Below are 23910 nucleotides of genomic sequence, written 5' to 3'. Positions count from 1 at the left end.
GGGGGGGCGCTGTGCGAGGAGGGGCGGCAGCCTCTGTGAGGGGGGCAAGGCGTTGCTTGCTTTAAACAATGTGAAGTCAAAGTTGGACTCCAAACTTGTGTGTTGGCAGAAGATCTTTGGCCTGGCAGCGTGTTTCTGCTTTTAGTCAGAAGTGGGCAGCAGGAGGGAGTTGCCGTCGTGCCCAGCTCCAGCTACCCCGGGACTGAAGGAGGGGGGCAAGCCGGGCAAGCTGTGCTTGGTGGCTGGGCTGAGGCAGGCGGTGCTGAATAACCCAGATGGAATTTACGTGAAACAGCTACTGATCCAAGGCAGCATAATCTCTTAATCCGTTCTCCTTGAAATAATCCTACCAGTTTCAAAATCTGATGTTTCAAAATTTGATACTCTGGACAGGCATGGGGAAATCTGAAAAGTTCTTTTTCTGTTGTACATGAAGTTGCTTCATGAAGGAAGAAGTGCCGGTCCAGTTATCAAGTTAGACAGATGTGTCCAAGGTATTCTCATTTAGTTATCAGCTAAAAGTTTATTAGACTTTACATACTTAGCTGACTTAAGGTCTGCTTATGTTACATCTGGTGAAAAACTAGCATTTCATTTTCTTATGCTGTTTGAATCTAACTTTCACAATGGGATAAGCAGGATCAGTGTTTCTGATGTTTTACTTTGAAAATAATTCCTAAAAATGTGAAACTGGGGAGGTGATATGTCTTCATGTCTAGCAGTTTTCAGCAGTCTCCATATGTTATTGGGAAAGTTGGCAAGACTATCACATGTGGGTGCGACTGGGGGAGTTAAAAGAATAAACTAAAATCCTTATTTGTTTATATAATTTCTGAAATACAGATTATATTTTTGAACTCTTGGGACCAAACAATGAAAGTAATAAAAAATTAACAGCCTGCCTTCCATAGATATGTATATTGAGTCACTGCCTGTAAAGCATGACCTGTTGGGATTAGAGTGTAATTTATTAAATGTTTCAGCCAACAATGGTCAGCGCTGAGAAATTCTGTATAGCTGCATTTGTCCTTTAAGTAGGGCTGGTGATAATAATCCTCCTAGTTCTTCTCTAGAAGAAAGTTTTAATACATTTTTTAACAGCCAGAATTACAAACGAATTATCATGGTCTCAACTCATTATGCAGGTGCAACTTCAAGTACAAAGATCATTCTATCACCTAAAGACACTTGCTCTCTCTGTTGAGGTGTTTCATTCAAGCTATTTGTCTCATTTTTTTATTAGCTGTGCATAAAGGAGTTCAAGCTTCAGCATACTTGTCATGCCATATGGTTTCAGGAAAATGCTGGCAAATAGTGCAGTTACTAGTTCTTACTAGCTGTCTGAATGAGACAAGCAGGAGCTTGGTGTTCATTCAGCCACTACTCACAGATTTAAATGTAACACTGTGAATAACGTGTCCTGATAACTCTTAGTTTTCTTTTAGAAACACTAAAACCAAAGGTTCAGTTGTCTGGCACTACAGCTCCCATGTCTGTGATGAATACCTTTTATTCTCTGAGGGTTTTAAAAATGTTTTCCTCCTTTTTGTGTTATAAACAGCTGTGGATATGGAGTAGACTTAAAAAGCTCAAATGACAGAATGAACAGTGTTGGGATTGAGGTTTCTTTGAAGAGAGCTGATATGTTTCAAAGCAGGCTTCTTTTATGATGTTATTACATAAATCATGTAGTATCTAATATTCAATAAAAGTCAGTAAAGCCCTTAGCATAATTGTAGTGCTGTTGTTTAAAACAACTGTTTTCCTAATTCAATTTCAAAACAGAGCAAACAGCTGTAGTCTGTGAATATGTATGTGTTGATCTCTTTGTGCTTCCTTATGTGTTATGTAACGGGTAGAAATTTAGTTGTAGAATACAAGAATTTCTCATTTCAGTGAGGACGTCAGAAGAGTACCCAGCCACCTTTCTGTTCAACACCCATCTTTCGTTTACTGTCAATGAAAGATCGACCTGATCCTTTGACACCATCTAGGGTGACAATTAAACTACCCAGTCAGTAACTGCACATACGTGAAATTGCTACATGGATAATTTGCCACCAAACTGTCTGGTTTTACTTCCCCTCATTCCAAGCTCATCTAAGTGGACTGCCCAGTTTTGCTTGAACATCTAAATCTTCTGGAACAATAATTCATACATGTGTTTATCCACACATGCACAAAACTCTTGTGTTCCCATGTGACCTGTCTTTAAATCCTTTTTAAAGAGATAATCATAACATCGGCACAGCTTTTAGGGCTTTCACTCTAGAAATATCTGAGGTGTGAGACAGAAACATCCTGCTCTGTAGCCAATAAAAATGTGAATTCCGTTAGTAATTTGGCAGTAGCAGTTCTATGTTTTCAAATGAATTACTAATTCACATAAAACTACAAGCAAATTTCTGCAGCAAGCAGCACAAAGTACCTTAGTTTGAACTGCTAGTGGAGGTTCAAAAGGGTAACATGAATGGTTAGTTAATCTTAGATGGCTAAGACTGAGCTCTTTTCAAGGAGTTTTAAAGAAAAGGTAAAAAAAAAAAGTAAAAAATCCCAAAGGAATTCATGTATCCCAGCAACAGTATAATGCAGGAATGGCAGAAAGTTAATGTTACCTTTATACTTACCTAGGAAAGATACAGGTAAGTTTTAAAATGTTGTAGACAGAAAAAACATAATAAATGTATAGTACTCATCAACAGAAACAAGTAAAGACTGGACTGGTGAGTGATTTACAGCTGCTCACCACTGTGTTGTTAAAATCCATTATAACAATTAATTTTGGGTTTCAATAGTGACAGTAGTTTTTACAGCAAAGACTCCGTGGCTTGCCCAGCCACCAGTAAAGAAAACCATTCCCAGGCATTTCACTGAGATATTTTTTTAATCTATTTAATCTGTTGTCAATTCAACAATCATTTTAGTAATACTTAGTGGCTTATTTTTCCAACCTCATATTTTTATAGTTGATTCTATAAACAGGTGGTAGTTACAATATTTTATGGCCATCCAAATGTAGTTGATGGGAGATGTTTCTACCAAACGTCATTAGGCTGCAGAGGTCAGATCCTCGGGGGCTGTGTTAAGACATTTACTCTGTCATTGTTCATTTTGGCAGGAGGTAGAGTGGATGAAAATTGACGATATTAACCAGCCCTGAAAGCAGAGCAGAGAGTTCATGCCAATTCTGTCCCTCAAACCATCCAGTAGTTGCTGGTAGATATCTTTTTATTTTTTTCCCAGTCTCTTCTCAAGCAAGAGTTCTCAGTGACAGCTATACCCACTAGGAAGACAGCTGTCAGGGGGACAGCAAAAATAGATTGGAATGATTACATTTTTTTAGAAATTCTCTGAAAGTGCTGAGCAGCCGCTGTCAGAAAAGTTACTGTCTTGCAGATGTCTCAGAGCAAGAATTTTAAAATTGCATCCAAAATCCTTTTCTGTCCAAATACTTTTCAAAACTATGGTCATATATACTTGGAGAATAAATTCTACATCAAAATTTAAGATGTCAATATTACAGAATCCTCAAGTGTGTAAGAAATGTTCTCATATGATGAATATATACACACGTGTATGTATTTAATAACAAATAATAGTACTGTGATCCACAGATGCGTTATTCTTAAGTCATTAATTGTCCTACAGTTAAAGAGACTTTACAAGTTTATTCAAACAGAGAAGGAGCCATTCTTATACCATTGGCTAACATACTTTTCATCCTTTCCTCTGGCATCAGGAATGTCTACAGTTATAATTTTTCTGGCACATTGGAGCAATTTTCATAGATTTTATTTTTAGGATTGGTGGTGTTTCTATAAAGTAAATAGGTTTATAATACTGTGTTGAAATGATGTCTGTGTTATTAAAATTTAACTTACTTGTCCAACTGGGGCAGAAGGGGAATGAGGCACTTTTACCAGTACAGAGTGGGTGGTGATGTGATATCTCAAATACTCTATGTGAAACTCAGATTTCCTGAAGTGGTACCTGTAAAGAGAGCTGGCTATGTGTTTGGGTCCCAAGTGATCACACTACAGTTTTCATACTCCAAATCAGTGACATTAGTCGAGTTCCCAATCCCTTCCAGTGAGCTACTGACGTACTTCAGCATATTCTATATATCTGCATTGGAGTGTTCTCTTCCGTCTGCTATATAATGGGAGAGTAATGTCAAAGTTTTTGATTACCATAGCATCCAAAAATAGAATCTAATTATTTTCTTCCATTTTCAGTCTCAGCTAGACTTTTTTTTTGAGAATTGATTAAAACTCTAGAAAAGAACGTATGTGTTCCAGTTTTGTTACAAAGAATATTTATTCTGTGTCATTTAAAGTACTGACAACAAATAATGCACATTATGTTCCATGCAATTTATTTTTGTTTCTTTTTCCTTGGTTTCTAAGGCTTTTGCAATCATACTGGTCAGTCCCTAATAACTTAGGAACGAACAGGCCAGTTTCTGCCACAGATAGAAACAGATGTCTCACAGGTTCTGGGGGTTTTGTGAAAATCTGTAAAGGTTAGGCAAAAGCAAACTGAATTAGTGACCTCATTGAGAGAAAAAAGCACCACATGAACCCAACATTTTTTTATGTTGCTTGACCTGTTCTGCTCAGGCACGTTGTGCATACAAGCTATGGATGCAACCAACAGCAGATAGCAGAGATACAACACTAAGCCAGGCCTGACGTGTGCTTCTTTCTTCCCAGATGGCAGTGAGGGAATGGGGAGGGGCTACTAAAAGTATTAGGGGATGAATGAGGTCATGATGAAAAAAAGAGAGGAGTTGGGATTATTACAGTGGAGGTAAGGTATGTGGGATGCAAACCCATGGGAAATCAGGTTTCACTAGTTCCACTGATCAGAGAAAAAAATATTTACGTTTTTCCTGTTAATACCTTTTGGAGAAAGTCATGTCACATCCATTAAAATAACCAAATAAGTCTATAAAAGGCCAGTGGGTGAGAGCCTCCACTGAGAAAAAAAAGACAATTTCCTATCACAGTGGGCCAGATTCTCAGCTTGTGTGAACTGGCAGGATTAATTGAGTTGTGCTGACTTAATGCCAATTGGCTGACTGTTTTAGGATGTTAAAAATAATTCCAAGCAAATACAGAAGATAAACAAAAAAATTAGGCAGGAATATGTTTAGGGAAAAGAGCATAAAACACAATATGAAAAGTCATTATGTTGTAATAGGAAATGGTAGGGAGGTAAAATATTAACTATTTTAAGATGTAGTACCAAAACGAAGTAAGAGATTCATCCCTTTCTATCCCAAAACTGCAGGTTTTCTTTATCCTGTTACAGGAAGCATTATCAGTTTGGCAAGAAGACCTGGGCTGAGATAAAAGCCTGAAGCATGGATACAGAGAGGAGACCGGGACTCTGAGGAGAAGTCAGTGGCATGGTGAAACATTAAAGTGGCGTTAGGAGACAAGAGCCTGGGAATCATTCTTGGTTGAACTGCACAGGGTCATTTGTGCCCGCTACAGCATCTCCTCTCCTGTGCTAGGAACAGACTCTTAAGGCACAGGAATCCTACCACCCCTCTGCTGTTACTTGATCTTTGTAAGAAGTAGTGGTTAAATGGAAATACTGGGGTTAGAGGTAGCTGACAGATGACCTGCATCAACACTCATAATTTATTTTCTTTTAAAAAATCAATTCCCACCCACCCCCTCCCTCGACTGCATATTAGTCCAGAACATCTTGTTCCACTGGTTTATAATGTTTTAACCCCTTCTGTCTTTTTAGATAAATTCACGGATAACACTATATGGAGCAAAACCTCCGGTAGTTTTCATTTTGAAAATAACAGTATAGATGCAACATTTTCTTCTGGGTTTTTTTCAGTAATAAGTAATTGGCATGTATTTCAAATTTGCATTTTTGTGCAAATTTACAATGTGAGAAGTACATAAATAAGTCACCAAGCTGTATTTAAGAAATACCAGGAGGTGGCGTGTGCCTACTTAATTTGATTCCTCAGATTCAGACATTAGAGTTTTCCACTGCAGCCACCTGATCATATGCATTTTCTTACACTTGGACTTCTGCCATGTTTTAGGTACGTACCAATTAGTGTTTACCAAATGAGAAACTATAATTTGTTTGCTTATTGCTGTTCAATGTGTGTCCCAGTGAAGCATTTGTTACCTCTTCAGATTTTGCTTTTGAAACTTAATTTCCTTGCAGACTTTTGCCTGTTTAGGCATCATCGATATTTATCTGAGTTCCTCACAAAATGTAATGTGTTAATTTGCTTTACACAGCACTTTTTTGAGATGAGTAGATAAGACACTTTTACCTCGTTTGAACTGAGGCACAGAGATTAAGGTTTGAGATACAGAGTTTGCAATGCAGAAAACTTGGTTCTTTTCTGGAGTATTTGTCTAGAAAGGCAATTGCCTATGCTATACGAAATGGTCCCTTGCAGAAGCAGTCACTGCCAATACCCTTCCACTCACCTCCAGTATCTCCACTGATTTCACACTCTAGTCCTGTCTCCTAGGTCTAAAGTCCATCTTTTACTTTCTTAATCCCTCCAAAGCAAAATGTGTGGAGAGGAGTGGCTGTTGCTTCTTTCTTGGAAAAATGTAAAAAAATGTAAGTAGTTGCTAAGGGTAAGATAGGGTTTGTGAGTTATGTACGAGGTGTGAAGTCCCATAATTCAGGGCAACTAAAGCAAGAAGAGGGAGACTAAGTATGGAAGATGGTGGGAAAGGGGAAGAGTAGGTAGAGGCAAAGACCCTGCGCCCTTCTCTGTCTCAGAGTCTTCCAGAGCCATGCTGGCATCACTCAGTATCCCTCATCAGAAGCCTTACCCAAATTCACCTGTTTGACTCACAGTCCCCTTGGTCTTCCCAGCCCCTGCATGTATTGCTCATGTTTTTCTTTAGACATCTCCTGCCAGCTTTTCTCTTACCCGTTCGCTACCCACATTGCCACTGCCACCAAGTTGAATTTTGCCTACAGAGCTGAGAAGCTGAATAAAAGCCACCATAACCAAAGACATACATTAGAGACTATTCCCCAAATTTAGCATAATTTTTTTCCCTTCCCTTCCCTTCCCTTCCCTTCCCTTCCCTTCCCCCAGTATGCCAACAGAAAACTTTTATAAGTTTTCTTTGCTTTATCTAATTTGTGTTGGATTCTGCAGCCTGGGAAGAGGTCATGCCCTGACATGACATCTGTGACTACCAAAATCTAAAACTAGTTTCAGATTTGCTCTCAAGTATGCCAGCTGGTCCTGCATGCTTACAACCTGATTCTGTAAACCCTGTGTCCTTCATTAAGTATTTGTCTCACAGAAGACAAAATGCCTTAGTGCCAAAACTGATCAAAAAGGTGGCAGCCAGTAAGGCCAGCATTTCCTAAGCTAGGTTACTGCTGTCAGTACGGTAACCTGATGATGTCTGTCATTCATATTCTTTTTCTTTAGGCGCTGGAATTTATTAATTTTGCCCAAAGTGATCTAGAATTTGCACAGCCAAGTGCCACGTCCTGCCATGTACTTCTTAATCCCCTGAACCTTATTTGTGCTCTCTGGGAGCAGGTGGGATTCTCAAATTCATCTTTTCCAAGCTACAGGATGACCAATGAGAGATTGAAGGATGAGCATTTTAATAGAATGTAATCTGACTAAAAAAAAAAAAAAAAAAAAAAAAGCTTTTTGACATTGCTGACTTCTAAAACCACTTCAGGAAATGCTATTCAGAAAATCACTGACAGGGTCAATTCCTGACGTCACCTTGCCTTACGGAAGTTCACTGAAGTAAAGGAGATTGTATACATGTGAATGAACAAAACAGTTCAGAGTTGTTCATCTGCTGTGACAGCTACGCAGAAAATACTTTCTGTTGCTTGACCATATTCTGTCCTTTATCTTGGTATGATTTTGACAGAAGAACAGATATGACATTTATACTGTGTTTAGCACATCTGAGGAAACTCTTTAAAGTTTTAAATAGAAAAATATCTATAGCCCTTTATAACTAATCCTGTCTCTACTGAATAGGTAATTACTGAGATTAAACAAGTGTCTCTAAATTGCTTATGTATTCCAATTGCTTCTATTTTCTGCTGGTTTTATGAATGTCCTTCTAAAGAAAGCATGAAAGAGATATTTGCTTTTTGCTTTTTTTTTTTTTTTTCCCTCGGAAATAGCCTGCAGAAGAAATTGCTTTCATTTCAGGAATAACAAGTTGTTGTTTCTGAGGAATAAAAACTTTGAACTGGTTTCCACTTCAAAGTTTCTGAAGTAATAGAGCTTGCAGGTATTTTTAATACTCTAAATTCAAATCCTTACAGTATTGCAGAAAATAAAACAAACAATCAAGCAATTCTAGTTGAGTTAAAATAAAAATGTGACTCTTTTCTTCCAGCAAAACGTCACTGATGGAAAGAATTGCCATGCCCGATCCTCAAACTTAGTTCGCAACTCCTGCAGCAATAAAAGCAGTTATTTTTTTTAAATCCTTGATTATGTAGTGTAGGAGATGCTCTTCCCATAATCTAAGACTGTAAATAGGAAGAAATCATGATCCTGCTGAAAGATACTCCTTTGATTTTAGCAGAACAATTTAATTCCCAAATTGCTGCAGCATCAATGTGACAGAACTAAACACAGGCCTTATGTTTGCTAATTTCTGTTTTCTTGTGAGTTTTCCAAGAGAAAATAATTAATTTTCTTCATGGCCTTTCATTCACAAACCACAAAAAAGATGCAAAAATGCTCCATGGTATTGGTAGTACTTATGCATAAATTGTACCATGTTTAATGCCTTTTATCAAAGTAGCTGGACAGATTTTACAAATATAGATTCTGCAAGAGTTTCTTCCCAACCACTTGCCTTCCAATCATTCCTAGGATGCCTTGCACATGGTTATGTAGTTTTTTAAATTGCAAATAGGTCAGTGAGTTGCATCACACTCTTAAAGGATCTGAATCTTTTGTGGCCTTGTTTAGAACTTATCATGGTGGTTTTGCATGGAGGACAGAAAAAAGATGAACAACATATTACTTCCTTTGCAGAGTATTGTTTACATAGTGCTGGTATATGGAGAAGAAAGCAAATAGGGGTGGCAACTGGAAGCACTACTCCTGTTTGTCACATAAATGGGTTTTAAATGCAGATTTTTTATTTTTTATTTTTTAAGTATAGAAATTAATCGATATATAATGTTTTGAATCTTCGGAAGAACAGAACCAAGTAAGTGAAAAATCTCTACTTTTATCTCAAAGGACTCCTGGAAGTAGCATAGCCTGTTATAACTACTGCAGTATCATGTAGTTTTCTTACTTATAATTTATGGAAGGATAACTGGGTTAATCTAACAGCAGTAATCTATTTCCTCCCACTAAAATGGTTTTATTGTTCAGATAACTGGGTAGAATTGGCTGACAAAAATGGTGTCTAAGTGGGAAATCTTTTACTGTGTGTTGTGATTTTACTACAGGTGTGCAGTGTTTTGTATGCATCATTAAAATGTGTAGTTCCAAGACAAAATAGACTCTTAATACCAAACATATGATGTGGCAAAAGTCTGTGAAGAAAAATACAGGTCTTCTGGAGCTAAAGGTTCTTCTTCAGCACCTTATTAAAATCTTCCCTAATGTTAGAAAAAGGCCTCTTTAAAATGCTCCTGTGGCATCAAGATACAGGGGTGGGATTCTAATTTACCACATAATCACTCTTTGGGTGAGTATAATAAAGCCAAAGTGAGATGCATCTGATTTTTTTTTTGTTTACCTTTTAGAAATATTAAATGTTCAGAACTTCAAATCGGTTCTGTAGACAGATCTGTCAGATTAACCTTTCTCTCCCTCCATTCCTTCCCTCCTTCCCTTTTCTGTGTATCAGGATAGCTTCTCCGGAACTGTGATGACATTCACTCTGTCACTGGAGAATAATTCCATCATCTATTGCATCAATATGAGTAATTATGGAGTACTACCTCCTTATGGTTTTTGAAAACAAAAGCTGATTTTACAAGGAATAAGACATGACAGAATGATGTTCTTTCTTGCACTCATCTGGCCTTTCATGCTATGGTTAGTGGATCTTGTTACCTATATTGTAGTGTAAAAGAAGAAAATTGCTAATAGGAAATGTTTCTCACTTAGGCCTAATACTAAATTTTGCTTTGCTTATAATATGCAAACAATAATTTAAAAAAACCTTGGTCATTTAAATTGAACAACAACTATCAATTTGTACTGGAGAGAAACTGATGGCTACAACCAAAAAATACTATGCCATGATGTAATTAAAGACCTGTTTCAGTCAATTTCTGACCATCTTCCGATGTCTCACAGCTACAGACATACTTGCAAATGAATCAGTCCAGTTTTAGCCTCTACAGGCATAGGATCAAGTGGTTGGTTGTTACTGCTCACGGTTGATGTGCATAATCCACCAGATTTATTAATTAAGCATTTAAATTTTAAGCCATCTTCAGTATGATTTAAACAGGCAATACTATTATTTCCAAGTTCAGGAGCTCACTTTGGATAGTGTCCAAAGCATTCATTGCTTTGAATGTCTGATACGACTTCTGTCAGGAAATCTAAACATGTTCTGATCCCAAGTGGGCTTGGTCTTAGGCATCATCCTTCTACAGCCTTGGTGTTGTTCTCTTTCTATTTACAAAAACTGCAGAGAGAACAGTCCTTAGTTTTGCAACTGGTACATACTTGTGTACCTGATTGTTGAATGAAAGGTAACTGTGTGAACCACATTTTTACTGTATTAGCAATAAAACATTTAATGGCAAGAGCAAAGGCAAACTGTACTTTTTTTTTTTTTCTTCAGTATTGTATAAAATACAAAAGATTAACCTATTCTCCATCTTCTCCTACTACCTTTGGATGTTTGTCATTGATTACAAGCTTCTGATGTCATTACTTGGTTGCTTTCATGTTGCATCTTCTTATTGTTGGCTCAGAAGATACTTCAATATTCCTTGTATTTTTGTACACTCTTTCAAAGGGTAGGTAGAAAGCATTGCTGTCACATAATAAAAGCCATCCTGAAGGAAAGACTTTGTCTCCTTATTTGGCCTTGTTAGAGGTACAGGTTTGCATAAACCTCTCTTTCCCTCCCACCTGTGGTGCATACCAGAACGAGAGACGTACTGATTCCTACCTCATCAGGCCTGTTACAGAGAGAAGTGATCCATAACATTTCTATATACATTTCCACTTGGCTTGCAATAGATTATCTTTTTGTTCTCTTGCACAAGGCAGAACATCTTAAAGCAAAATGAAGAAGAAAAATAAATGAAGCAACATTTTTTCCAGGAACTCTATATAATGACAAGAAGCAACTTTGCTTACAAGTCAGAATAATGAGAGGAAGTAACTTGTATTTGGAGCATGCTGAAATTGAGAAAAAAAGCCCTGCTGTTGACAATTATCTTGACTTTATCCTTAATTTTCCTTCTCAAAGACAACTGAGAAACTGAAGGACTCCATCAGCCTCTCACCTTCAGCCTTCTCAGGCTTGTGTTAAGGAGTTTCAAAATGGCTCTCCAAAGCAGGTGAAAATGGTAGGTATTCATGGTTTCTTCATATGAGGTTGCTTTTATTTTCCTATAGCAATCATTAAGAATAGATTTATGTGATTGCATGTCCAACATGAACTTGAAGAATATTTGCTCAGAACTCTTCTTATCTTTGAAATGCTTGGCAGATAAAATTTCTGATCAGAATAGCTTGAAAGGTGCTTTCTTCAATTCTGAGACTAGATTACCATGCTATCATTAACTAAAATGTAGCTGGATGCAGTTATGGCAGGGACGAGGTAGGGACATGAGACAAGCTAAAGGTTTTTGGAGAACTTCAGCATTAGGAACAATTTCTCAGTGCTGCTCTCTCAATGTTATTTCAGCCCCAGCATCTCCTCCCAGCTATGCCCCCAGTTGTGGTGGCTGTCTGGAAAAGTAGTCTACTTAGATTCCCATCCCATGCCTTGCTGAGGAAGAACACACAACACAGTAAGGCACTCCCATAGGAAATTAAAATCCCAGCTGAGCAGTCACACTCTTTAGTTGTTGTGATGGTCAATTTCTTACCTGGTGATGAGTCTGGTGAGGAAAGATTTGAGGCTGGTACTGGTGTCACCCAGACTGCTGCATTGTGCCTTCAAATTTAAAATGAACAGTTCAAAAAGGCCACCTATTACACAGAATTTCCCCTAACATATGAAATCTCCTTAAGGTTCAAGCTGATTCAGTGTAGTGAGGGATGTGCTAATAGATCCTGCATTATCGAATTGTATATTTATAAATGAAACAGTTATAGACCCATTGTTACATCTCCTGAAGTGAATGGGATATTTGAATATAAATGATAAATGGTACATGATTGCACATCTGTAATATAGTAACTCACAGTTTAATACTACATCAAGTGTTCTAGCACTGCAGATTTCCTTATTCTGGTAACTCCTGTCTCTGGAGAGAAACCAAGTGAGGTGAAGCTGGGGTGAGAAGAATATAAAGGATGAAGGGAATGTTAGCACCATTCTTTTATCACCTACTTCTACTGATCCTGCAAAGCCTCTCTGTCTCCATCATCAGGTTTCAGGCACTTGGGAGTCAGCAAGGCCATTCTCCACGGTACTTCCACCCTTCTGGGATTGTCATTTGATGGGAGGAAGGGACAGAAAGGAGACTGTGCCCGCAAACCGTGAGGTACAGTTAGAACTGGGAGACAAATGCAAGAAAGAGTCACTGGTCTTTGAATATTTGCATTTCACAAAATGAATCCCTAGTGTTTTGCCTACAAGGAAGAAAACTGAAATTTCAAAACTGATTAAGGGATAACATTAGCCCTCTCCCTGACACAGATTCTGCCTTGGCTAGGGCTGACCCAGTTCTGTTCTTCCTTTAGCGAGACAGTATCTCACTAGAATAACAATATGTTTCAGTTCATACCACATCCCTTACCATTGCTAAGATTCAGAATATAATTCAGTTATAAATACAACTATTAATTTCAGGATCTCTAGGGATAGGCTGACACACCGATGCCTAGCTCCGACATTACTTCACAATGTATCTTATCTTACAGTCAGATTGCAAAAACATTTTTATACATTCTCCAGTTCTGATTAATAAATAAATCTGCAGGAAATAACATTTATATCAGAACATTTTGCTGCAGATTTACCTTTCCTGTTAAACTTGTTGGCTGCCTGAAAAATATAGTTTGTGTAGACTGTGCTTGTCATTAATAAATGCATTCACCATGAGCAGGAACTCAGGATTCAGACTCTGCCCTTGCCCTACTGTTTTTAGGGGCAAGACACTTCATCTGTTCTCCTGTTCCCCATATTTGAAATGTGATCAATAATTGTTACATCCTCTGTAAAGAACATTCACTTCCACTGATGCAAAGCACTTGTACTGGAGCAAGATGTTCTGATAATACTACAAACTGGCCATCCTCCCACCTGCTATCTCTAATCCAAGCACTAAAAATGTATTAATCTGCTCTGCTTCTCTTCCTGCTTCTCTCAAACCATGAGGCTGGATTAACTATAAGATTATAAGATTTAAGCAGTAATAATGAGAATTAGATTTTTCTTACTTCCTTCAGATGTTGCAGACTTAACTTGTGCCTTATTTAAAACTTTTATTCATGGCAGTCAGAGACTTAGCTTCTTCTGAGAAACTTTATTTCTAAGATCCATTAGTTAGGGCTTTGCCACACAAATAAAATACCATGAGTTGTCTACAGCCACAGCACTTTGTGCACAGCCTGCTTTTCACCACAGTGTAATTTTACATTACGTTATTTCTAGTTTCATATTTCATGCACATTTTTAGTTCAGGTGAGTTCTGATTTTCTGAATTGCTGTGTTCCTTTTTCAAACTGAGCTCAGTTCCCCTCGACAGGGCAGTGAGAGAGCAGCTGGGTGAGCAGCGGGCTGTCAGCCAGCGTCACCCACCACACAACCGAAGGATGTTTGCTTCTTAGAATTTGATCCTGAACATTTATCTTGATACTTAGAAGAATTCACATATTAATCGTGGCAGCTCAAACAGGATTAATACAGTAAAACAACCCAGTTTTCCATAAATGGCATGTGTTTTTAAACAATGTATTTTTAAGCAAATTACAAACTGCAGAAAATGTATTTTATAGCACGAATCACACCCTGCGATGCATGTGGCTTCACTTTGCCCCATGGAATACTTTAATAAACCAATTAAAGTACTTTCTGAAATAGTATACTAATGAAATCATAATCACATCTATAAATGTCCTGAGTAGACACTAATCTTAAAGTAGGCACAATGGAAAAATGTTATATGCATGTTCTTTGGAGCCTAATCTGATCTGAAAATAATTCATATGAAAACAAATCAGCTACATGTTAAGTGAGCGTCTTTCAGTAGATGATCTGCAGTCAGTTCCATTTATCTTCATACGCTGTTGGCAAGTTTAACTTGTTTCTCAGTATTGGATTAAGAAGTAGTGGGGTGAAGGAAGCATCTTGTTCCATATTTTCCTTTTGGCAAGTTCCATGCACTGTAAATGCTCCTGCCAGGGGCAAGCAGTGGAAGTTCAGGTTTTTTAAACTCTTGGGCTTTGACCTAAATGTTGAATAATCTCGATGATTTGGGGGGAAACCAGGTTGGAGCAAGGGCCAAAGGCGGCCCAGGCAGAGGAGGGGGAAGCCGAGGAGGGAGCAGCAGCAGAGGGACCCCGAGGCCGGAGGAGGAGGAGGGCAGGAGGTGCTGCAGGCCCGGCGCAGGGATCCCCTGCAGCCCTGGAGAGACCCCGCGGGAGCAGAGACCCCCCCTGCAGCCCGGGGAGGGCCCCACGCCGCAGCGGGGGGATATTTCCTGCAGGAGCTGCGGCCGTGGAGAGCCCCGGCGGGAGCAGGTTGTCCCTGCAGGACTGCAGCCCGGGGAAGGGCCCGCGCTGGAGCAGGGACACGGGGCAGGAGGGAGGAGCGGCCCAGAGGGCTGCCAGGGACCCACCGCCACCCCCAGCCCCTGCGGCCTCGGGGGAGAGGAGTCGGCAGGGAAGGGGGGAAGTGGGGGAAGTCGGGAAAGAGGAAAAGTCAAGGAGCAGGAGGTGGTTTAGTTTTTCCTCTGTTTCTCACCATCCAACTTTATTTTTATTGGCAATAAATTATTCTCCTCGAATCTGGTTTGCCTGCAATGGTAACTGGTGAGTGATCTCACTGTCTTCACCTTGACACATGAGCTTTTTCATCCTGTTTCTCCTCCTGTCTCACTGAGAAGGGGAAGTGAGAGTGCGGCTGGGTGGGGATCTGACAGCGAGTCAGGGTCAACCCACCACAGGTGCTAATAGTTAAAAGCAGAATACACTGCTCAGTAATCTGGAATGTGTGTGAAAAAGAAGAGCAGCATCCAGGGGGCTGAAACTTTGCATGTGAAACAGAAAAGCAAATACTGCACATGCCACTTCTGACACTAATAACTCCTGAAAATAAGAGAAACAAAGTTGAGTTCTGATGAGTCTTTCCAAAAAAAAAAAAAAAAAAAAAAAAAAAAAAAAAAGTTTATTTAGATGAATAGATGAAGTACATAATTTTTGTCTGGGAGATTTGTATCCTATTGTTAAGAAAAAGGTGAAATAACTTCTATGTTACACACTAGAAGCACTTCTTTTGTGGCTGACATCATCATACTCTGCAGTATTTTGTAATAAAGGAGTCTCCATTGCTGTGCGTCACTGGGACAGATCCTAACTGCTACAGACAGACAGAAAACCAAACAAGTTTCTATATACACTGATAGAAAATAATCACAAAATCACAGAATCGTTGGGGCTGGAAGAGACCTTCTGAGATCATCTAACGCAACCTTCCTACTCCAAACAGGGTCAACCAGAGCACATTGATTAGGACTGCGTCCATTCAGATTTTAAATATTTCCAAGGATGAAAGCTCCACGACCTCTCTGGGAAACAGCTTGACCACACTCACAGTAAAAAAGTTTTCTTATGTTCAGATAGAAAACTCCCTCTAGTTTCAATCTGTGACAACTGCTTCTCATATTGTCACTGGACAGCACTAAGAGGAGTCTGGCTCTGCCCTTCCTCTGTCCATCCTCTGTCCATCAAGTATTTATACACATTGATAACATGAGCCTTTTCTGCTCCAGGATGAACAGTCCCAGCCCTCTCAGCCTCTCCTCATTATGACATGCTCCAGTCCCTTAATCATCTTTGTGACCCTTTGCAGGACTCACTTCAGTGTCTTCACTGGACAGATGAGAGCTGGACCCAGGTCTTCAGATGTGTCTCATGTTGGATGAGTAGAGGGGGAAGATTAACTCCCTTGATCAACCCCAGCAACCTTCTTCGTAAAGCAGCCCAGGAGGCTCTTGGCTTTATTTGTCATGAGGGCTCATTTTTGGGTAACAGTCAACTTTGTGTTCACCAGGTTCTCCCAGAGCTTTTCCTGTCAAGCCCCTTTCCAGCTGGTTGCTTCCCAGTACTGGTGCATGGGGTTATTCCTCCCCAAGCACAGGACTTTCCATTTTCCTTTCTTCATGAGATTCCTGTCAGTCCACTTCTGCAGCCTGTCAAAGACCTACTGAATAGCAGGCACATATCTCATGTATTAGCCGCTCCTCCAGTTTTGTATCATCTGCATACTTGCTAAGGGTGCTGTCTGTCCCATCATCCTCATCATCAGTGGAGATCTTAAACCGTGTTGGTCTTTGGGATACAAAGGTAATTTACCTCCAGCTAGACTTCATGCTACCGATGACAAATCTTTGAGCGCAGCAGTTCAGCCAGTTTTCATTCCACGTGGCTGTTCTTTATCTAGTCAATATTTCATCAGCTTGTCAATGAAAAGATGATGTCAAAAGCATTGCTGAAGTCAAGATAAACAGTAGCCATTGCTTTCACCTTGGCCACTAGTAATTTTGTCCTAGAAAGCTATCAGATTAGTCAGGCATGATTTCCGTTTCATGAATCCATGCTGACTTTTCCCAGTCACCTTCTTGACCTTCATATATGTAGAGATGGTTTTGAGGATTATTTTGAGGATTATTTGCTCCATCGCTTTCCCAGGGATTACAGTGAGGCTGACCAGCCTGTAGCTCCTAGTTCTTCTTGATATCTCGAGGCTACTTAACGCTTTTGCCAGTCCTAGGAGCCTGTCTTCAGCAGAGTAAGACAGAAGCAAATCTACTGCTTAGTATCACACTCAAGACATTGGTTCAAATAAGGGTTTGTGTTTTCTTGTCCAAATGACATATCCATGTTTTTAAGGATAACTTCCAGTTTTCATGTGTAATATAGTGATTTAAATCCCTAGAAACTAACCTTATAAGTTTTGTAGTAGAACAACTACTTATAATGATTAACTGAGCCAAGATGCTTATGAAATATTTCAATATCAGAGGTTCAATTTTTGCATCAACTGACAGTAAAAACATCTGCCACTAAAGCTGTATAACACTTCAAGCGAAAAGGATTCAGAGGTCACTTGAATTTATAACCACAACTGATGTGAAGTACGAGTGAAAATCAACTGATGTCCACTTGATACTGCACAAATCTCTCTGTGAGAGTGGATATAAATTCTGTCGGCAGCAGCAGGGCAAAAAGTACTGTGATGCTTTTCTAAAGGTCAATGGTTTGATTCAAATAACCACGTTGCAGGTGGATGCCACTTGCTTCCCATCCCTCTTTCCTAGCCGGCACCGAGCATTAGATAAAAACTCTAAAATTAACATAGAGCACCACCTCTTGATGGGACTGCTTTCTGCAATGTAATTGTTGCAGAGTTCCTCTCCTCCTTCCTCCCTGCCCCCTTGATAGATGTAATGAGAATTTGGGACAAGTAACACAATATTTTGCTATTATGAATCTGTAGAAGTACAATTATTCTGCATCCCTGCAGGCTGCAGGATCAATCTGCCCACACAAGTCCTGTTAAGTGTTGCTATTTGCAACCCTCATGTTAGACCTGTCCACTCTGGGCAAGCTGCCTGCTGGACACCTCCACCTGTTGACATCCCAGGAGTACTCCAGATATGCCAGGACATCTGTTGTGCTTTAACCCTGGCCAGCAAATAACCCCCCACAGCCACTCACTCTCTCCCCTGCAGCAGGATGGAGGGGAGAATTGGAAGGGTAAAAGTGAGAAGACACATGAGTTGAGGTAAAGACAGTTTAATAGGTAAATCAGAAGCCACACATGCAAGCAGAGCAAAACAAGGAATTCATTCACCACTTCCCATCAGCAGGAATGTGCTCAGCCATCTCCAGGAAAGCAGGGCTCCACCATGATAATGGTTACTTGGGAAGACAAATGCCATCCCTCCAAATGTCCCCCACTTCCTTCTTCTTGCCCACAGCTTTTCTTCTGTGTGGGAATTGTCATATAGTATGGGATGTCTCTTTGATCAGTTGGTGCCAGCTGTCATGGCTGTGTCCCTTCCAACTTCTTGCACACCCCCAGTAGTGTGAGAAGCAGAAAGGGTCTTGATGTTGTGTAAGCAATGTTCAGCAATAACAACCAACCCCGTGTTATCAACACTGTTTTGTTCACAAATCCAAAGCATAGCACCATACGAGCTATAACTTTTATTTCAGCCAAAATGAGTGCAGCATCTTAAACGAAATAGGATTGGACAACTGAGTCAGTTCCTCTATTGAGAGGTAGGAATCCACATTTAGGTGCTTTAACAAGGAGGTAGATGTGGCAGGAATAGGAAGCTCTTAAATTTGATTTGCTACCACCAAAAAAAAGTAGTTTTGGTGGCAGCCTTGTATGGAATTTTATTTTTTATATAATTCAGTCATCCTGATGATGTTAGCCCACTTCATAGTTGTTTTTTTTTCTTCTTGAATTTCACTATTTTGGTATAAAAATTAATCTTTGTTTTAGGTGGAACTTTTCCTCAACAGAGATTAAAGGAATGAAAACTCATCTCAATAAATAGGAGCCTTTGTTAGAGAACCCTTAAGGTCTGTTAGCATACACACAAAAAAAAAAAAAAAAAAAAAAAAAAAAAAAAAATGGTAATTCAGGCACCTACAAAAATAAATAACCAAAAAAGCCTAGAAAAATTCAGAAGTTTACAGACACTATGTGAGAATCTCTTGTAACTATTGCCTATTTTTGTATAACTTTGTCAAGAACCAGTTCTCTTCTAACAGCAAAGGTTAACAGGTATCATCACAGACTAACTGGCATAAATAGGTATTTTCAGGTAATTTACTGCTCTCACACATTTTCAAATTAGTTAGCCATGTTGGACAAAATAAAAAAAAAAAAAACAAAAACAAAAACAGTGATGGGACAGTGTCTATAATAATCCAAAATGTGCAGATTCAGAAGAAAATTGGTTCATATATGGTTCATTTCTTTCACGCAGAAACATGAGCTCAGAACTTTAAGGACCTGATGCTTAAACTAATCAACCTGCTGGCTGACTAGACCCTCATAATATTATTTTTCTGAGAAAGTCCTAGCATCAACCGATTTTTTTTTAGAGTACTGAATTCTATGATGACTTTCATTTAAGGAACAGAATAAAAGAATATTATCTGTCAGGACAGAGCATGCTGTGGGGAAAACATGAATGCATGCTTTTAGTTAGCATAAAGTCTGTGATATAATAATAATAATTTTATTCTGCTACCAAAATGTATGACGCTTCAGGATTTCAAAATTCTTTGTGTGTTATCCATCACATTACAGTCTTGTGCAGATAATAAAGTACCACAGACTGATTTATGCTTTAAAGCTAAACAGTGGTTTAGAGACTATGTACCAAACTTCCTGTCATTGTCTCAGAAAAATAAATCACTTTGACATTTATATTTCTAGGCTATTAAAAAATGTGACTGCTAATTAGAATGAAAAAATGTAGCTTCGCTATTTGTTCAATTGAGCTGCATAGTAATGCACTATCAAAAGGATCCAGAGAAGAAAAGATGCACTAAATTAGTAACACCAAACTTGAAAGTTTCTAAAAAGTTCACATAAATAATTAATCTCAAAGAGGAATATAAAAAATTAAAAGTAACTTGAATCTTGTGAACGTGTGAGTCCTTATGCAATCAAAACTCCCACAGAAACAAGAAGTTTGCCAATGAAAGAAGAGAGGACTTCAGGGCTTAGGAGATGAGATCAGCTGAAGTCGAGAATGAGCGTTTATGAAAAATGATCCAATCCGAAAAACTGTTTCTTGAATTGAAGCAGTAGTCTAATACTTCCTTGTAGACATGATTGTTTTCTAATCCTGATTTTTTCCACCTTATCCTCTGAAACAAATACAAGAACAGTGACTTACAGAGGTAAATTTTCCAGCTTTCCCCCAAGTTTATATACGGAGCATGACATCGTGTGGTATGGAATATCCCTCTGGCCAGCTGGGGACAGCTGCCCGGGCTGTGTCTTCTCCCAGATTCTTGTTGGAGCCTACTCGCTGGCAGGGCAGTATGAGAAGCTAAAGAGTCCTTGACCACTGCTTAGCAACAACTAAAACGTCAGTGTGTTGTCAACATTACTCTCATCCTAAATCTAAAACACTGCACTATACCAGCTGTTATACTATGACGAAAATTAACTCTATCCCAGCTGAAACCAGGACAGACCCCTACTGCTCACTTGCTTCTAGCTGTTCTCCCTTTCTGTTCTAGTATGTTTCTACACTTAAATTACATCTTACATTTTCCCAGAACAGCTCCAACAAGTCCAGCAGAAGACAAAAGTCAATTGAAGGAAGAAAGCTTAAAGTGCTTTAGATAGATAAAACTAGTATCTAGTATTTAGAAAGGTAAAACTAGTTAGCAGAGAGTGAGGACTACAAGACCTGTGATGCTCCCCATCAATAGCAGCTTGCAGCTGGGTTTGAAACAGAGAAGTCTGTCAACAGCTTGTACATAAACTTCCTACAACTGTTGAAGTCTTCAGTTCCTCTTGAATCCTCTGACACTGCTGTACTCAGTATCAGAGAAAAAAAAAAAAAAGTGTTTTTTTTTCTGTTTATATACGGACTTGAAAACTTCCTGGTGGCCCTTTTGCTGAAAGGCCCATGCCATGAAGGATTCTGTCAGCTCTGCTCTGTCCCTTGTTTTCCCTCAGGTGAGGAAAATACCATCCTCTGGAGAAACCAGGTCCAAATCAGTCATGAGAAAACACTGAAACTAATGAATGAATTTTTTTAAAAAACTACTATCATATATACATAGGACTGTATTAGTAGAAATTACAGTTTTAAATTGTATTATACATGATCATTGCCTTATATAAAAAAAATCCTCATTGTGTCTAGTTGTTGCAGACCTACGTGCCTTTACTGACAGTTTGCTGAGATGAGCAGGAAGATGGTGTAACTGATGTATAACAAGTTCATGCTTAGATGTGCACAGAGGAGAAACAATTCTTACTCACTCCAGTAGCCACATTTTAATAAGCCTCCTGTGCCCCTCATTTTTCTCTTGGACTTTTTTCAGCTTGCTTTCCATTTGTTTGCCATGAGGGTACATGTGAACACATGCTCACTGACTCTTCAGAAATCCTCCAGATCTAATTTACTGAAGGCAGGAGCAATTGAATGCACAAAAGAAACCTAAATAGAGTTCAGTTTAAGTAAAAAATTATATATATTTTTTTGTTAAAAAGCATTTTTAAAGAGGAATGCTAAAATTATTTCCCTTTATTGTTTTAGGCAATAACATAGAAACCTATATGGCCTTAAGTATTAGTAGAAGAGCCACCTAGTTGTCATCTCATAAAACATGCTGTTCCCTGTTGAGATTTTAGAAAACCTGTAAAGACTTTTGTGTTTGGAAGTGCAAAATTAATTGTATAGAGTGTCAGCAATCTTAGGCAAAATGAAGCTTTAAGGGAGACATAATGGCAGAGAAGGTAGTGGTATTTAAATTACTGGGTCAAAAAGGATGGAGCTATCAACAGGTGAACAAATAACCATAATCCATGAAGAAAACTCCCAGAGCAAAGTGGTTATTTCAACCCATTAAAGGATTCAACTTTTTTTCTAATTTTTGAAACAGATGGTATGACAAGATTGGCAATGCTGTACAGCACGAGCATAATCTAACTCAAAGCTGAGCTGAAAATAACAAAATGAAACAGCATGGAAAAAGACTTAAACTAACACATGCATGGGGAAAGAAATTCAAAACAAAGAGATGAAAACAGAAAAAGAAACCTGGAAAGCAAGTGTACTAAAAGAGGCCAAGAAAAGAGTGGCGTACAGATGATGTCCGTCTAACCAGGAGAGGGGTTTTAGCTATGCAAAATTTAATTATCCAAACTGGAATATGGGTGTGATGTTGGGACTTGCACTTCTACACTCAGCTAATAGATCAGCGATTACCTGTCGTTTAATGATGAGAAGTCACTGAAGCTTGTTTCAATGCCTTTTCTAACATTTTCCATACCTTCCTGACCTTCTTCACTGCAGTCATGATGAACCATGTTTTATGGTTCAGAAAATTTGTAAATCTTGTTGTCAGAGTTGCAGATTGCTCTTTTCTCCTCAGGCCCCCAGGGAAGATCTGATTCAGCTCCACAGTGCCATCTTCTGAAAAAACAGCACTGGGTGCTGCATATTTGGATATTTATCATGAGCAAATAAATATTCACCTGGTCCAGCTGTGTCCAGTGAGATCAGACAGAGTGACAGAACCGCCCTTCCCTAACCAAAGTGTTTGAGGAGGTCTCTGTCTTTCATAATTCTTTTTTTTTTTATTATTATTTTTTTTATTTATAGCAATATTTAAGCAATTACCATACATTACACTTCCACAATACATTCCTTTATAACTGGTTATGTATAATAGTTCAATATATCCTTTATTTTCATGTGAGTAAAAAATAAAGTTAATCATAACTCATTCAGAGATTTGATGGCTGTGAGCAATTCCAATTCATAAATCTCAGGACTTGTTTTTTTTTGTCCTTTTATGTTTGCTTCTGTAACACCTTCAATACTTTTTTAATGGCCTCTTTTTTGTGACTTCTAATACATAGATTCAAAAAACATCCTGAGTTTAATTATCTCATAAAGAGAATCAGAGTGATACTTCATGGAATGTTTAATTTTCGCTGGATGTCTCAATTTTTTCTTTTGAATCAACAGTCTTTTGCTCTACTAGCTTAAATTTAACATGGTTTATTTGGATAAAGACCAAACCTATCCAGTTTTTCATTATAATACGTTAATTGAAATAAATTCAGAAACACTGGTAACTGCTTTGGAGTGCAAAGTGGTTTCCTGAGAAGTTAAAAGGGAGTCCTGACTCCCGTTTCCCTTCCTGAATGCTTTGTACACAATTACGAGTGTTGTCAAGTCCTTTCCTTGCTTCCTTCTGTAACGTGTGTGGTGTCTTATTTGATCTGTGCAAAATGTTTATAATGAAAACTGAAAAAAACAGGATTTTTCCAAGTTGGTTTTAATTTCACCAAATAGTGATGCCTGGTCCAGTACAGAAAGATAAAACTACAGCCATTTGGTGACATTCTGTGCTTTGTTTGCTCACAGACTGCCTATGTCTGAGCACCTCAAGTGTTGGCCAGCAAAATTACAGGTGAAAGGGTAAAGAAACAGTAGGGTAGTCATAACGGACTTCTGTATCATGCCATTCTATACATTTAACTTTTATTTCCTTAAACTAAGAAGCTTCTTTCATTAGGGTTGCTACAGAAGATTTGGAGAGACACAGTTACATCCAAAAGGGTGCCTCAGAACGTGAGAACTACATGAATGTTTTACCTGACTTTTCCTTTGGGAGAGCCTCTTCTTGCTTACTGAATACCTCTCTCTCCTATCTCAGCCTGAAGAAGGTCCCTGTTGTAAAAAACATGTACCCCGCTCTCAGTAATTGATTACTAGGATATCTCCCAGTAAGGTAGGTGGTTATATAAT

General features: G+C 38.7%; 1 long non-coding RNA gene across 1 annotated transcript in view; it reads right to left on the bottom strand.

Annotated features, from left to right (window-relative positions):
• The window catches only part of LOC113476391, a 795003-nt gene that overhangs the window by 406575 nt on the left and 364518 nt on the right, over window positions 1–23910 (bottom strand). The window lies entirely within an intron of this gene.

Source organism: Athene cunicularia (genome assembly GCF_003259725.1).
Source record: "Athene cunicularia isolate RWA chromosome 2 unlocalized genomic scaffold, athCun1 chr2_part1, whole genome shotgun sequence".
NCBI classification, from domain to species: Eukaryota; Metazoa; Chordata; class Aves; order Strigiformes; family Strigidae; genus Athene; species Athene cunicularia.
The sequence above is the reverse complement of the archived record's forward strand: the minus strand, read 5'-3'. Positions and strand labels throughout refer to the sequence as shown.